This window comes from Cryptomeria japonica, chromosome 5 (genome assembly GCF_030272615.1).
Source record: "Cryptomeria japonica chromosome 5, Sugi_1.0, whole genome shotgun sequence".
Lineage (NCBI taxonomy): Eukaryota > Viridiplantae > Streptophyta > Pinopsida > Cupressales > Cupressaceae > Cryptomeria > Cryptomeria japonica.
The window spans coordinates 694166338-694183618 of NC_081409.1; the positions used below are offsets into that span (position 1 = coordinate 694166338).

The 17281-nt window shown below is 32.1% G+C and overlaps 2 pseudogenes; both read left to right on the forward strand.

The window, feature by feature from the left end:
• Positions 1–2180: 2180 nt before the first annotated feature.
• On the forward strand, positions 2181–3124 carry LOC131875652 (ATP synthase subunit beta, chloroplastic-like; annotated as a pseudogene).
• Positions 3125–4685: 1561 nt separating this feature from the next.
• Positions 4686–9385, forward strand: LOC131876082 (ATP synthase subunit beta, chloroplastic-like; annotated as a pseudogene).
• The last annotated feature ends 7896 nt before the right edge of the window (positions 9386–17281 follow it).

Genomic DNA, 17281 nt, shown 5'->3' on the forward strand with positions numbered 1-17281 from the left:
TAGATGACCCGTCAAAATTCAGCTTCAATTAACTATTATCGGGAGGGTCCAATTGATAATATTATAGAAACCAATTTGGAAGGGCAATAAAGTACAAAAGGATCAGCTTCATGTCCCACAATTTAATTATTACCCAGTTCATAGGAATTGGTAAATGTGAATTCTTGTTCTTTATAAAATAAACCATATTCTCCTTGACATTAGAGATAATCTTGTTGGTGATTTCTTCCCACCCATGCCTTCTTTCTCTAAAAACTTTGTTATTGTTATCTTTCTATAAACTCCACCAAGTGTAGAAAAAGGTTTGCCACCACAACTCCTTAGATAAAAGGTGAGGGGAAAGAGAATTCCCACTGAGAAGATTATCATTGGAAGAATTATTCCAAATCCAATCAATAAGAAATATACCAATAGTTAATATATAATGTAGTTGATAAAACTAAAATATCTAGTTTGATATTGTATTCAAAAAAGGGAAAAAAATTTATCATTTCCCATTTTATGCATATCTTGGTAGTGAAATGGTAGACATGTGACATTTACAATGTTCTACTAAATAGTATGGAGGTTTCATTTGTCCTCAACACACAAATATTGGACTAAAATGCTTAAGGGGAAATCAAAGGATGCTATGTCTTTCTAAAAAATAAAAAAATATCATGGAGCTCAATTATAATCCATAGGTACCAATCAACACATGGAACATATGAAATCGTCACATAAAATTATTATGTGCCGACATTATAACATAGTTTCTATTTTATTATTCTATATAATAGAGATATTGGCGTATAAGACTCTATGTCATAGTAAAAAGAATATTACTATTTATAATTCAAAATTCTTCTTACCTTTCGGTCATATTTTCTTGTTTTCTTTAGCTTTAAAAATATCTTCGATTTTTTGGATTGAAACAAAATAAATTATATTCCTTTGAACTTACAATTATCATTAGATCAGAGAGACACTATGAGAGAGAATTAATATATAAAAAAAATTAATTATAGAGGGCTATACGGTCCCAAATCATAGACCTTTTTAGTTGAACAAATCAAATTTATTATAACCAAAATAGTTTGAACTATTCCAAGAACCCATAATGCATTTTTATTGCACTACACACTTTGATTAACTAAAACAAAAAAAAAGGTTTTTTTTTGCCAATCTCTTCCTTCTAGAAGATAATAAGATGGCTCCATTTTGTTCAAATGATATTTTTTCAAAAGAAATCCCAAAGTGCTTCAAAAGGTTCTCTTGACATTTGTCTATCAAACATAGACATGTAGACTCTCCAAATAGAGTCTCTCACCAAAAAAAATGAAATAAGATGATAATTCATATAGCTCAAAGCTCATAAAGTGAGCAGAATTATTTTTTGATATCCTCATATTGTAATCATTATGTTTGACATTGAATGTTGCCAAGATTGACCATATCAACTAGATCTATAGTTCTTATCAAATGAAACTTCATCTTTGTTATGTCATTGTTATATCATAATTCATAAAACATCACTCAAATCTATTTTATGAACCAAATTCTCTAGTAAACTCTCCTAAAAATATATGTGTGCATTTGTAAACAGGGTGTTCTACCAAGGTGATCTATAGCCCTTCAGATTTTATTCTTGAAGATATATAATTTAGCATTGGAATCCTAGTTAAGGGAATGTTGTTAATATCTCTAATTATACCTAAATTATCTTTTGGTATGACTCTATTAATCATAATAAATCACCCATTTAACTTAGTGATTGGAGTATAACTTTGATATAGTGAGACATTGGTTCAAACCTAACAATAGGTAAAAATTATTTGATGTTATTTATTACTCAGTCACATCAAATAACTTTTATTATATTTTAATAAACTGGTTACTATCATTTATTGAAATAATGAATCCATTTTTAGATCATTCTCAAATTTGAAATTTAAAAAGAAAGAGATTACTAAGGTTATAACTCTAAATATTTTTTATTGATCAACTTATTACAAAGCATTTGTAGTTTTAAGGTTTTTTTGCTAGCATTAGGAATTCGAATCAATATCCTTTATTTATTAATTTATTTTTATGAGAACCTATCATTTTATTTTTCTGGTTTCTACACTTGTAGAAAAGAACATATGATGAATTGTGCAAAAGTTGGCTCAATACTATTCATATCTTTGTTTTGATGTAATATGCCTAGATATTCCAATTCCTTGATAGTTAAAGATAACTATACAATTGGTCAAATAGTAAGTGTGACTTGTGATCTACAAAAACTATTAGGAAATAACAAGGTCAGAGCTATAGATATAATTTTTATAGATGGTTTGATGAAAGAAATAAAAATAATTCATACAAGAAGTCCACTTAGTTTTCTAGCTTGTTAAACTACTCTTTGGAGAATATTCAATGTTCTTGGGGAGCTCATTGATGGTGTAGGTCCTATTTATGTTCTCACAACATCTCCTATTAATAGATTTGCTCTTGCCTTTACACAACTAGATACCAAATATTTAGTATTTGAAACATGCATTAAAGTAGTAGATGTTTTAGCTCCTTACCTTTGTGAAGGAGAAATTAGATTATTTGGCAAAGCTAGAGAGGGTAAAACAAATTTAACTATGAAATTAATCAGGAACATTTCCTTGCCTAAACGAAGTGTATATGTATTTGGCAAAGCAGGAGAACATACCCATGAAGTAAATTAGCTTCACAAGGAAAATATAAAAGAATAAGAAATAATTAATTAAGAAAATATATCAAATTATAAAGTGGCTTTGTTCTATGGTTAGATGAATGAACCACCATGAGCTCGTGTTATAATAGATTTAACTATTTTAATTATGGCTAAATATTTACAAGACATTAATAAAAAATATGTACTCTTATTTATTGATAACATCTTCTACTTTGCCCAAGCAACATTATAGGTATTTCCACTATTAAGTAGAATGCCTTCCTTAGCGGGTTATTAGCCAACTCTTAACATCAAAATGGGTTCTTTACAAGAGAGAATAACTTCTACCATAGAATGATCTATAACTTATATCAAGCAATTTATGTTCCTACAAATGACGTGATTGCTATTGCTCCTACTATAATATTTGCATATTTAGTTACTACTACTCTACTATGAAGAGATTAGATACCAAGGGGATTTATCGAGAGGTACAGCTGCTAGATTCCATGTAAAGTATGCTCCAACATTTTCTCGTAGGCAAATAACAATATGAAACTATGCGAGGAGTTAAATAAACTTTGCAATGTTATTAAAAAAAAAAAGATATTATAGATATTTTTGGATTCGACGAATTATTAGAAAGTGGTCATTTAATTTTGGAAAGAAGAAGAAAAATTGAACAGTTTTTGTCACAACCCTTTCTGTAGAGGTTTATTTCCTACCATTATCAAGAACTTGTTTTATTTTCTTATTGTAGGTATTTTAACAACTACTTTAAAAACAATATTAGGAAGCACAAACTATGGAATTTCAATAGTCTAATATTTTTTTAGCCAAATGACTATTGGAACATACAATATTCCCAACTGCTTCTCAAGGTTTTCTATAACATTTTTGTGCAAAAAAGGAATATGCATTTACAATAGATTTGTGTGTCATCATGTCTATCATCATTGAGACAAGACTTGATTAAGTTATCAAAATTTTCACCCAACCATCATATGTTTTTCTATATTGCATGGTTCAAGTTTTTAGTACAGTTCTTTTATCTAAAATAAATGGTAGTGCGTAAGTATCATAGTTATCAATATAGAATTCTACTACTATATGAAACATAGAGATAAAGAATAAGAAGTGTTACCGTAGAAAATATAACAAATAAAGAGAGGTTAAATCGGTAAGAAACCATTTTTTTATTAAGGTAAGTAGAGAAAGGGCCCTAACCCAAATACAAAGAAACTTACAAATGAGATTTTTCTTAAAAGGAACCTAGAACCTTCAGGGATCTTCAAAAGGATCCCCTAACTTTGGAGGGAAAAAACAAGGTGCCCAAAACCAAACTTCTGAAGTAGTATAGAAGAATATTGACTAAAGGTTACCCTAAATGAACCTCCATCTTGTAGTCAATCAACAATCGTTGAAATAATACCACAAAGAGAAGCCTCTATCCTCCCTCTACAAGAATAACCCCTCCTCTATAGGTGATTCCCCAACCTATATGATGTGCAGGAAAGAGAATAACATTAGCCAAATATCCCATCCCCTTAGAGAAGTTGTTAACATACAACCCACCTCAATAGAGGTAGGATTCACCTCCATAGAAGACAAACAAGATAGAACCCAACTAGGAATATGAGTCCATTTAGAAAGAAAAAAAAAAGGGCAAGAAGGACTCCAAAAAACCATACCCTAACCAAAAATAGAGTAAGGCCAGGATAGGCCCTTTAAAACTGCTAGCATCCTTCTAGCACATATAGGGAGAAAAGTCCATAGCGTGACCATAAATAAAGACAAAAATAGAAAACATGAGACCTACACAAACTATAGAGCTAAGAAATATCCAAAGGTAGTACTCTACAAACCACTCCCCAAAACCATCCAAGAAAAACATTTCCCAAGAAAGTACAAGAGGTATGAAAACAATCTCCCAAGAGCACGCCCCACATTGCACATGCAGGAGAAATAGGATCCACATCAATAGAGTGAGGATCCTTAAATTGAAAGATCCATCACACAAATGGGGCCACCAAGTAATCACCTCAACATAGGAAACTCTCAAAGAAAGGTATATAGGCCAAAACAAACTCCCCCACAAAGCAGGGTAGAGGCCAAAGAAAAGAGTCCAACCATCAACATGGGTATAACCAAGAAAGGCCTTGCCATCAAAATAACCCTATCATACTCGGTCATAGACCCAAATAACCTATTAATAGAACAAAATCGCAAATCGCAAGAGGATAAAACAAAAGGGGTCAAAAGAACTCCTTCGAACCCCAACAACGTTGAGCAAGAGAACAATGGGTATCAACACCTAGTAGAGAAAGCATTAGTCCATAGAGAGGGTCATACGAGGGTGTTTGACCTCCATCAGGGAAACACCCAATATCATGGGGACAAGCCATACCAAAGAAACATAGCTTAAGGGGGGCAGAGAAACACTAAGGTTTATCCAATCCCCACACACATAGAGTCCCAACCTCTGTGACGCACTTTACTAAAGTAACCCTCAAACATTCATCGAAGGTACAGGACACCTCACTTAGAAACTCTAAAAAGGGCACCTAGTACCCGCCATCATTGGAATCACAAAAAACGGACAAAACTCCATAGTGGGAGGTAACAAAAGGGCCCAATAGGCCTTGCCGAGAAAGAGCTCATTGAGAAGCCAAAACTATAGCACACCTAGGGGTGAAGTGGCCATGGGCAACCTCCCCATCTCCATCATCGCCATCATCTTCTACTTCTTTGCATCACTCTCACTACTACAAACCCTACCTCCCCCACCAGTCCCATTCATTTTTTTTCAAGTCATTCTATTGGATAGTAGTTAACTCAAACATTTATGGGTAAGAAATCATTTTGTTATTCTTTCATCAAGTGGTAAATTACTATATGTGAAGGAGATGTTCAAATGAAACAATGGATGATACAATACCTATAAAATATATCTAAGATGACTAGAAAAGTTCAAACAAGACTAGATATTATTCATTCATTGGAAAATCCATAATTTTTTAAGATTCAATCGATCATCATTTCCATACCATGGGGTGAATGAAACCTAGTAAATAGATTAGTTTCTCAAAAGAATAGAAAAGGATCTCATTGTCTGCTAAGGCTACAAGAGATTTCTTAGATTCAAGAATAATGAATAGATCATGTCAATTTGTAAATGAATTTCCTCCTTGGTTCAATCATATTATAAGTAAAGCATTTAGTAGTTATTATGAATGCCTCCAATAACACCACAATATGAAATAAATTATCTCATATTACAAATATGGCCCAAATAGTCTAGTGTTAAACACTGGTCAATAGTCCAAATGAAGAGATATTTATCAAAAAAATAATTATACAAAATAATGCTTTGATGCCAATATGAGGAATAGTTCAACATTGTCCACCCAATCTGAGTTTTATTTCTCAAATTCGATTGGTCTAAGTTTTATTTATCTTATGCTCTTATTTATTTGAAACCCTAGTCAACATGAGCCTATAAATTTGATCAATTTAATCATTTTTAATAAATATAACAAAAATACAAAGCAACCCCACGTATTGTTAAACTAGTACAAAAACCAATACCCTTGTTTATTTTAAATATCATATCTTAAATAAGTTTAAATAAAAATTATCTCAATTTTTATTTATTTATTTTTACTATTAATTATTTTCATATTCTCTTTTGAGATTTAAACTTAAAACATTAACAAATAAAAAATCAACTTTCATTAATTAAACTTAACCAAATATATTTTTGTTTTCTTATTACTCATTATTTGCAAAATTCTCTTATAGATTTGAACTTTAAGTTTCCACAAATAAAAAATTAATCCTTTACTTCATTAAACTCAAAATATACCTCGATTACAAAGGTGACATAGATATTATATCAGACAAATTTGATTCATTTCACTAAACAAAAATTATGGATCAGTCAAAAGGCCGAATACAAATCCTACTAGATTTGACTATAAGAACACATCTAAAATAAAGATCAAATGCAAATTTTACTAAATTTAACAAACAAAGCACACTAGATAAAAATCCCGACTCGGCACTTCCTATAATAGACACAATGAGAGGCAGACAAAATAATGCCTTTATTCATAGTAATACTCATCGTTGGATAGCAATAGACGCAACGAGAGGCACAAAAAACAGTGTCTCTATGAAATTTTTAAAACATGCTTTAAAGTAGAAGATATTTCAGGTCCTTACCTTTGTGGAGCAGAAATTATTCAATGGAGCTAGAGTAGGTAAAACAATGTTAATTATGAAATTAATTAACAATATTTCGTAGGCTCATGGAAGTGTTTATGTATTTGGTAGAGTAGGAGAACATACCCATGAAGGAAATTATGTTCACAAGAAAATTATGAAAGAATTGGGAGTAATCAAATTCAAATGTAGCTTTGGTCTATGGTTAGATGAATGAACCACCATGAGCTTGTATTAGAATAGATTTAATTATTTTAAATATTTACAAGACATTAATAAATAAGATGTACTCTTATTTATTGATAACATCTTCTATTTTGTCCAAGATATATTAGATGTATCTCTACTATTAGGCAAAATTTCTTTCATAGCTGGTTATCAACAAACTTTGAAAATAAAAATGGGTTCTTTATATGATAGAATAAGTTCTGCCAAAGAAGGATCTATAACTTATATTCAAGTAGTTTATGTCCCTTCAAATGACTTGAGTGATCTTGCTCATGCTACAATATTTGCATATTTAGACGCTACTACTATACTATAAAGAGGATTAGAAACCATGGGGATATATCTAGACGTACATCCACTAGATTGCATGTAAAATATGCTCCAACATTTGTTTGTAGGAAAAGAACATTGTAAAATTATGCAAGGAATTAAACAAACTTTACAATCTTATAAAAAAAATAAGATATTATAGGTATTTTTAGATTAGGTGAATTATTAGAAGACGATCATTTAATTATGGAAAGCAGAAGAAAACATGAACATTTTTGTCACAACCCCTTTTGTAGAGGTTGATTTCTTACCATTAGCAAGAACTTGTTTTGTTTTCTTATCATAGGTATTTTAAAAACTACCTCAAAAATGGTATCAAGAAGCACAAACTATGGAACTTCAATCTTCAGATATTTTTTAGCCATATGACAATTGGTATATACAATATGCCTAGTTGCTTCTCCAGAATTTGAGACAAGAATGGATTGAGTTATCAACTTTTTCACCCAGTCATCATATGTTTGCATGGTTCACAAATTTGTTACAATTATTTTGTCTAAAATAAATGGTAGTAGGTAAGTATAATAGTTATCTAAATACAATTATACTACTATATGAAATATAAAGATAAAGAATAATAAGTGTCACACTAGAAAATATTAAAAAATAGGGACTGTTTAAATGGTTAAGAAACCATTTGTTATTCATTAATAAAATGGTAAATTACTATACGTGAGTGAGATTTCTGATTGAAACAATGGAGGATCCAATATGTAAAAACTATATCTAAGATAAATAGAAAATTTAAAATAGGACTAGATGTTATTTATTCATAATGGTAAAATCCATAATTTTTGAAGATCCGATCGATCATCAATTTCATACCATGGGGCAAATAAAATCCAATAAATATATTAGTTGCTAAAATAATAGAAAAGGTTTTAATTCTACTGCTTAGGCTGCAAAAGACTTCTTGGATTCAAGAATAATGAATAGGTCGTGTCAATTTTTAAATGAATTTCCTCCTTGGTTTGATCATATTATAATTTAAACATTTAATGGGAATTAAGAATGCCTCTAATAATACCATAATCCGAAACAAATTATCTCATTTCATAAATATGGGTCAAATAGTCTAGTGTCAAAGTTTGGTAACAGTACAAATGAAGAAATATTTATCCAAAAAAAAAATGATTTTGTACAAAAACAATGCAGCATTGCTTCCCAAGTGTGAGTTTTATTTCTCAAGTTTGATTGGTCTAAGTTTTATTTAGCTTATACTCTTATTTAATTTAGAGCCTAGTCAACATGAGCTTATAAATTTGATCAATTTAATTATTTTTAATAAATATAATAAAATACAATGCAACCACATCAAACGAGTAGAATTTTTTATTTTAAATATCAATCTTAAATAAATTTAATTAAAAATTCTCTCAATTTAATTTTTTATTATTAATTATTTACAAATTTTCTTTTGAGATTTAAACTTAAAACTTAAAAAAAATTATAAAAAAATCAAATTTAGTTTATCCCAGATGCAAATCCTACTTAGATTTGACCCTAAGAACACATTACAATCATAAAGATCAAATACAAATTTTACTAAATTTAACAAAACAAACCACACCATATAAATATCCTGACTCAGCTCTTCCTATAATAGACACAATGAGAGGCACAGAAAACAGTGCCTTTATTCATAGTTATACTCATCGTTGGACAGTAATAGTTGTTAAGCAAACATCATCAGCACCCAATGATGAAGCTATTCCACTCAAAACCTGTGCAGTCGGTTGTGTTGACAGCGAGAGTAGTATGTATTGCACCCTGGCAATCATAAGAATTATGAAGAAACACAGGCTGTCCTTCGTATACAAATTTATATCCTCCGTGTTGGGATATGAGAAAACAATCACAACCAGCGTAACCCTCAGCCGGGAGAACACACCCAGGGCCTTCCCACATTGTAAAATAACTACCCACACAAGGCTTTAAAATCAAGAGCCATACAAGCAATACTGCCACAGATTTCAAAACGTTAATTTTCTCCATAACGTTGCAATTCAATGTAGTTCACAGATCGAAGTATTTGCATGTGCAGCAGAATAATTTTTGCTTTGTATTTATAGAGGAAGAGCAAGTTTCGATAGCTCGACTTTTGTTGTTTTTATGGTCAAGTTAAAAATTGGATGAGTTGTTGCTTAGCCACGCGTAACGTCTTTCTGCGTTTCCAAGGCTTGCAAACAAATCTTTTCAAGCCATCGTTTCAAACTATGCACCTTTTATTCTGGAAAATATGTTTCTTTACAATTGTTTTCGTTGGTAGCGAGCTAACTTGTTTTTTAGCAACTTCCCTGAGTAGATATTATCGCTCTCGTTGTTGTTTATTAGCCAAAATAATCGTCATCTTCAATAGCAAAAACTGGCATAGACATGATAATAAGCGTTAATGGAGCTATTCATATCTATTCATAAATCTTTGTCCATGTTCATTCCCACGTTAGAAGCTTGGCAATGGATCAACACTGCATCGGGTACAACGTCTCAGGTAATAAAGGAAACACTTTGGATAAAAAGGAAATGGCGGGTTTTTCGGATGTCAATCTGTAAAGGCAGCACGATCAAATTGTCAACAAAGAGAACATGTATCTACCATCTATAACTGTCTGCGCAATTGGCAGTTGGATATGGATTTTGACCCGTTGATTCATAGTTCAAAACATCGGTATATTTATATTATATTATATATTATCTAATTACATTATTGTCCTATTACGAAATAAAGTAAATTTGCACAAGAATATTAACTACTATACATGTCATTTTCTTAAAATGATACTTTGATTAATCAATTGAGAGCAGGGCGAGGAAACCCCATTGTAGGGGTCAATTCTCACTGCCAAGGAGGTCTTTAGACTCCACCCAGGTAATATGCTTGTCATTCCCTTTGATTTTTCAGCATTTATTGCTTTCTTGTTCTATGTTGGGGTGGATTTCAGTCCACGTGAGCGGGAGTCGGGGCATTAAACGTGTCATATCCTATTGAAAGATGCTGTCTAGAATGGACGGTAACCTAATTGAAGGGGCTTGTAATATTAATGATATCCCACCATCAGATTCTAAGTCATTCAAAGCGGCTTTGGTTAAGGCTCCGATTTCTCTTCCCGAGTTGGCAAAATTCGAATCCAATATTATTGCCTAAACAAAACGTAATGGACAAATGGACGCAGGAGGAGATAAGCAACCTGCCACTGTTGTCTCAAGGCTTTGTCCTAACCCTGAAATGGTTTCTATAATTAATGAAAAGAAAACTTGTCTAAAGAATCTTGCTATCTTTCTTGTAACTGTGAATGTTGGTAAATGCCTCAGTCATAGATTTTTACATTAATGGCTAAAAAATGTTTGGGTTAAAAAATTAGGGTTCTAGTATTCATTTTGTAGTATGATTCAAAAGAATTTTTCATTATTTTTGGTGATGGTAGAGAGACAATATTGGTCAATAGAAAACTGTACCTTTAGGGCTCAGACAATATTGGTCAATAGAGAACTGTAGTTTTAGGGCTCTCAAGTGATCGCCTGAGGTCGAAATTATGGCTTTATCTTGCCCTGGGTGGATTGTGGTCGAGAATCTCTTCCCCTTGCTATGGAATTTTATTCTGCAAATGCTAGAATCGGTGGGGAGGGCTAGACACTTTTCCCTCACATGAATGCTTGAGTTCTCATATCTATTAGTTTGAGGAAAGGCCCTCCCAGGTTCATTAAGATTAACATAGATGATGAGTGCTTTGTCTGTATCATCAAAGCTCTTAGTGGCATCAATGCTTTTTTTAATGCAAATGGGATGGGCATATCCATAGGAATTGCCCTCTTCTTGCTAAAAGGACAATTCCTACCAAACCCACAGGAGGCCCTAATGCTATCCCTCCAGACTCTGGTAATTTAGGGGTCCCCCATTTTGGTCTGGCCTATTCTCTCTCAAGTGCACCTGATGAGATTCATAACAATGTTCAAGGGCCAATTTTTGAGTGGCTCAACTCTCCAAAGGATGTTGTTCTAGCTACAACCATTATCATAATTGTTGATCTCCATATTTTGGATAGTTCCCTGAATTTGGGAGGGTTTAATGTAGACCCACCCCTCCATTCCACCATCACTATCTCACCGTCTAGAGTTAGGGAGTCTAAGAAGGCGGATTGGGACCAATTTATTCATCTTAAGGCTCATAAGGTTAGAAGGAAGAATACATAGAAATTGGCTTTGGAGAATTTTAGGAGGATTGAGATTGTTGGGATAAATGTGGCTAATTCATCCAATGACTCTCAAGTTGTCCTTCCTTCCTCATCAGTGGAGAATGTTGTCTCTCAACCTATGCCATTTGTGGTTAGTGGAATTAAAAATGGTAATGTTTCCCTTGTTCATTCCATACTAAAGGATATTAAGACCAAGAGACTTCCTATTAAAAGGTTGCATAAGACAAACAGTCTCGCTAACTGAAAGGGGAGAACCAAAGCTCTAGATTTATCTAAAAAGTTAAGTGTTCTTTTTGAACCTTTATGAGAATACTAAAAATTCTCCCCTTGAGGAGAATCAAATGTCCTCTCCTAGTCAGCCTTGCAATGCAGTGGCCTCTGGTGTTGATATCCAGTGTTTTGGACCTCTTGATTTTTTCCACCCCACCTCTAGCAAAAGTGGAGATTGCAAGGATGAAGACTTGTTTGATATTATCACAGTTTCTCCCCTTTCTAGTCATGAGGCTTTCAATGGATTCCATTACCTAGCCATAGTACCCTGCTATAGCTCCTGCATGGACCTGGACACAATGGTTTTTAAGATCTACCCAATTATTCCATCATGATGGTTTAACAGTTATTCCATCATGATGGTTTAACAATGGGTTCATAATCACAATTATTCCATAATGATGGTTTAACGATGAGTTCATAATCTCTTGTTTTAGGAAGTGTGATAACATTGTTTGAAAGAAGCTTCTTCAAGTTAGATTCAACTAGTTTTCCCAACAATGTGAATTTTCTATGAAGAGAATCATGAGCTTTTGGTCTAAACGTATTGTTGTTTTGATTGTTTTTATTGCCTTGTGGACTTGATAGATTGAAGATAGGTTGTTTTGGTTTAATATGTTGAACATGTACACACTATCATTCACAATATTCTTATTTTTAGTCCAAAATCTTATTTTCTCATTGTTGTTATTATTGTTTGAACTAGTGGCTTCCATGTAAATTTGTATTTGTCCTTTAGCTATCAATGGTTTTCCTATAATAAGTCCCTTCTCAATAACCTTGCTGAAATAAGGGAGACATTGAAGTTGTAGTTAATAACTTAATTCAATGCTCAAGTTGTGGACAAACATATCTATCTTTTGTTGTTCGGGTATGTCATAAGGACACTTACTTGAAAGATGCTAGTAAAAGATTCTCCATTATTATATCTATTATTACAAATATCTAACATTGAGATGCCATTTTTTGATGTTGTAGGAGAAATGAGTTATAAATTTGTCCACTAGTTCACTGAAGGTTTTGATTCCACGTGGTAAACTATAAAACCATTCTATAGCTTGGCCTCTTAGTCTCTTTGGAAAAAATTGCATTATATGCATCTCATTATGAGTGACATCTAAGCAAGTAGCACAAAATTCTCTAATGTGGTCACGTGGATCACCTTTCCCCTTATAATTGTCAAATTTTGGAATTTCAAAATTCGGGAGAAAAGGAAACCGAACTAAACTTATATCAAAATGGAATGGAGATGTATCCTCTAGTGAGTACTTCTTTGGTGATGATCTAGTTTGTATCTTTGTAAGTTGTTGTAAATCTTGGATTTGTTGCACAAGTGTACGTAGAGGATTAGAAAAAGGATTTTTCTCTTTCTTAAATTTGTTCTTGGTATTTGTCGAAGTTTCATTTGTATTTTTATTTGCGTTTGTGTTTTTGTTTTTATTTATTTCATCTTATGTTGTTCCCTTCAATTGTGAGACATCAAAATTATGTGGGAGTTTTACCCCTTGTTGACTAAGAATAGGGAGATATTTTTGTTGATCTTTTTCCATAATGTTTTCCATTAGCCTATGAAATTTTGGGCCTCGTGAAGCCTCAAGAACATGTTCTTCATATATATCACTATCATCATCAATACAAGACTCATGTCCTTGTTTTGAAGTTTCTTAAAAAATATTGGTTGGATCATATACATGTGTTAAACCTTTTCCAAATAAATCCATTCTTTTGTTGTTTCTCTTTTGAGCCCTAGTTTCAACCACACAAGATTTTTTTTTATTATGTAAAGTTGAGTGTGTATAGATTGGATGAATTGTGTTAAATATCTGGCAACTAAAAGGGCAGGCAGGGCTAAATCAGTTGACAGTAAAATTTTATGTTAATCTTATTTCAAAAATCCAAAACAATTAGCAAAATAGATTAAATATGAAAGCATACACACATAATAGATTAGATACGAGACATCATAAATTCTGTGGAAAACGTAAGAAGGGAAAATGCATGGAGAATTATAACTCTCAATATATAAACTATGATTAAGGTGACACTGGTTAAGGTGATTTTTAAAAGGGATGGCTCACCACCAAGGTGCTCGCTATAGGTAGGCTCACTGCCCAAAAAGGCTCAGTGCCTAGAAAGGCTTACTATGAGAGAACACAGAAAGATAAAGATAATCCACCACAAAAAAATATAGTTTTCACAATCGAAGCTTCTTCTAGTAACAATCCGCAACACTATACTAACATAATAACTAGCTTTTGTCAATCTCACATGTCTTCAACACAAAACACCACATCTCAACTTATCAGACCATACACCTATATATACTATCTCCAAAAAAGCATAATCCTCAATGTTGGCTAAGATAGAGATCTAAAATAGGTCTCCACTAAACATTTCACTGGTAGGAAGGAATGAGAAGTAGACCTTATTACATTGTTCCTCATGAAACATGACAACACGTTACATACATCACCAAAGCTAGACCCAAAATATTATATGCATGCTATATAACTTCTATTACACAACTTCAATTTCTGGTCCAAAAACCTTGAGCTCTTGACCAATCTAGACAAAAAAATAGCTCTAAATAACATATTTTGAAAAGCCATAACACCCAGTAAATTTTGGAAACTTCCAAACACTCAACACACCTTATTCAAACACTTTTTCTCAACATACTACATTCTGAACACAACATTTGACATCGATGAGAACACACAACATAATGCTAACAAAATGTAGTTTGAAGAATGATGTAACGAAGATGTGAAAGACAAGATATCAAAAGTGTTTTTCAATGTATTGTGAAAATGTTAACCTTGAATAATGATAAAAATTTATCAATGATTGATCCAAAGCGAGTCAAGTGAAATGATAGATCCCTCGAAGATAAGACTAATCTTGTCAAGATTTTTCTAGTTTAGCTCCTAGATGAAAGATGATAAAACCTGATAGGGGCAACTAACCAAGTTGGTGTTGAAATGATGAGAACTTTTTAAAACCGTGTTGTATATTTTATGTAACTAGGTATGATTTGAATCTGTAGATGTTGAAAAGTGAACCTAAGTGTCTCTATGTAAGCTCTGTGATGTCAAAAACTAGTTCTTAGTAGAAATGGGTATGTAAAATTGTGAATCTTGTTTCCTTAAAAATCTCATTTAATTCTCACAGTTGTGTATGTGCTAAACCATAAACACTAGAACAAGGTTCAAATGCACTAGTTCAGTGATCACAAAGCACCTGAACAAGGTTCAAAAATGCTAAAATGGTAGACTTTGTATGCACTAAAATACTTATCAAATGTGCTAAAAGATATGTTAAATGCATTGTTATTCTCAATTTTTGTTTTTTTAGTATTTTTTATGTTTTTGGTCAAATGTTTTTATTTTTTTTTATATTTTTGGATGATTTTTTTATTTTATGAAAAGAATGTATGCAATATTTAATAAGGCAAAATAGTTGTTTTTCCTAATCTAAACAATGAGTGTATGTTCATGGCTAAAAAGCAAGCTCAAGTTTTCACTAGTATAGCACAAGAAGAGACAAATCAAACACTTTTTATCCTAAGGTAAATGACTTAACTACAATATATCAACCCACTCTTGGAATCTACTTCAACTCAAATGCCACCACACCTAGATGGGTATGTGGCACTAAAAATTATCATACTTTGCAGAGGTGAGTCAAGGGGGCCTGTAAGTAAAAGTGTCTAGTTTGAAGTGAGGGTAATCTAATGTCTATACATGAGGTGGATCGCTCATTTAAGAGTTTTCCCAACCCTTGGAACAAGGGTTTTTATGCTTCACAAGGATACTAAGGGAAACTTTGGTCGATATAGAAAGAGGAATTAGGTGGTTCATGACTTTTGTTACCCCAACAATTATTTTTATATATGCTCGGATTAGTATCTCTTAGGTCGTTCCCTCTCACTAGGTGTAGCACACCATAGGAGGCAAACATTCTAAATGGTATTTAAGAGGACAGTAAATATATGGGTCTACTTTTTGGTCACCCAAGTTTTTTCAATGGGAGAACATACACCTGCCACCTTATAAACACAAAATATACTAATTTATTAATCCTCTTAGATTTAGCTAGATGAGATTATGCTAAAACCAAATACACAATATACAAAAGCCCTATTACGATAAATCAAAAGGAAAAGAAAATTCAAATTATCTCCCTAGATTATACTATGTGAAAATAGATGTAAGAATGAATGATCAAATTACTTCCTCCTAATTATACTAGGTGCCTAGATTAACTATACAAGTATTAATATTAAAAATTATGATCTAAATACAATAAAAACCCTATAAAACAATTGTCAATATTTTCAAAGCGATGTCTTGAATGTTTGTGAATAACTTCAAGAAGAGTTAGATGAAAAAATATAAAATTAGATAAAATATACTACTAACTATAATAAATGTGCTACAAAAAGGTTAGATGTGCTAAAATAGAAAGCAAATACGCTAGAAAATACTATAAATGTGGTAAAATAGACTACAAATTCATTTAGATAGATTATGACTGCACTAAACTAGGCTACAATTGCATTAAAATACTGAACAAATTCACTAGAAGACTAAATAAATGCACTAAAATAGAGCTTTTTTAAACAAAATTTTTGTAGTCTAAGACTTTTTCTCTCTATAACATATGTGCAAAAATGGAATGTAAATGCACCAAAACAGCGTGTAATGCCTATAAACACTTTAAAAACTCTATTTTTTATGTAAAATTTGTAGCTAGGCCCCATAGTGGGTGCCAAAAATGTGATGTGGAAATCAGTAAAGGCTATAAGATTAATAAACAAGCTACCATAAGACTAAAATCCTACAAAGTAACCAAATCACCAATGAAACAAATAAAACAAGTAAGCTATAAAATCTATACCTTTATGCATGTTCCATTGTGTCCTATTAACCTTATATGTTGTTGTTGATGATTTCTCTTTGAATGCACAAGTATTGATTCAAGATGCCAATGAGCTGAATGGACTATGTGGCATATGAAATGCAATGAATATTAATTTATATTGCTGCTATGACGATAGTGATATGCAAGGATGAAACTAAAAGTAAGATGATGAAAGCTATGATATTATGATGCAATTACAGAAATTTGTTAAATGATATTATACTAAACCCAAAGACACTATTGATTGCTAATGGATGTTTGGATTCTCTAAGATTGTAGTTTGATTCTCTAATTTTCTTATTTATCACATTAGTTTGAAATGAGGATACAAAGCTTTGTTTAATAGATTTTTCATGTCTAAGATCCAAGGTGGCAAAGATCAATGGTTAGGAATTGATAATGATAGTTTAAATTGTCAATATTAAATTAGTTGAGATGAGGGAGAGAA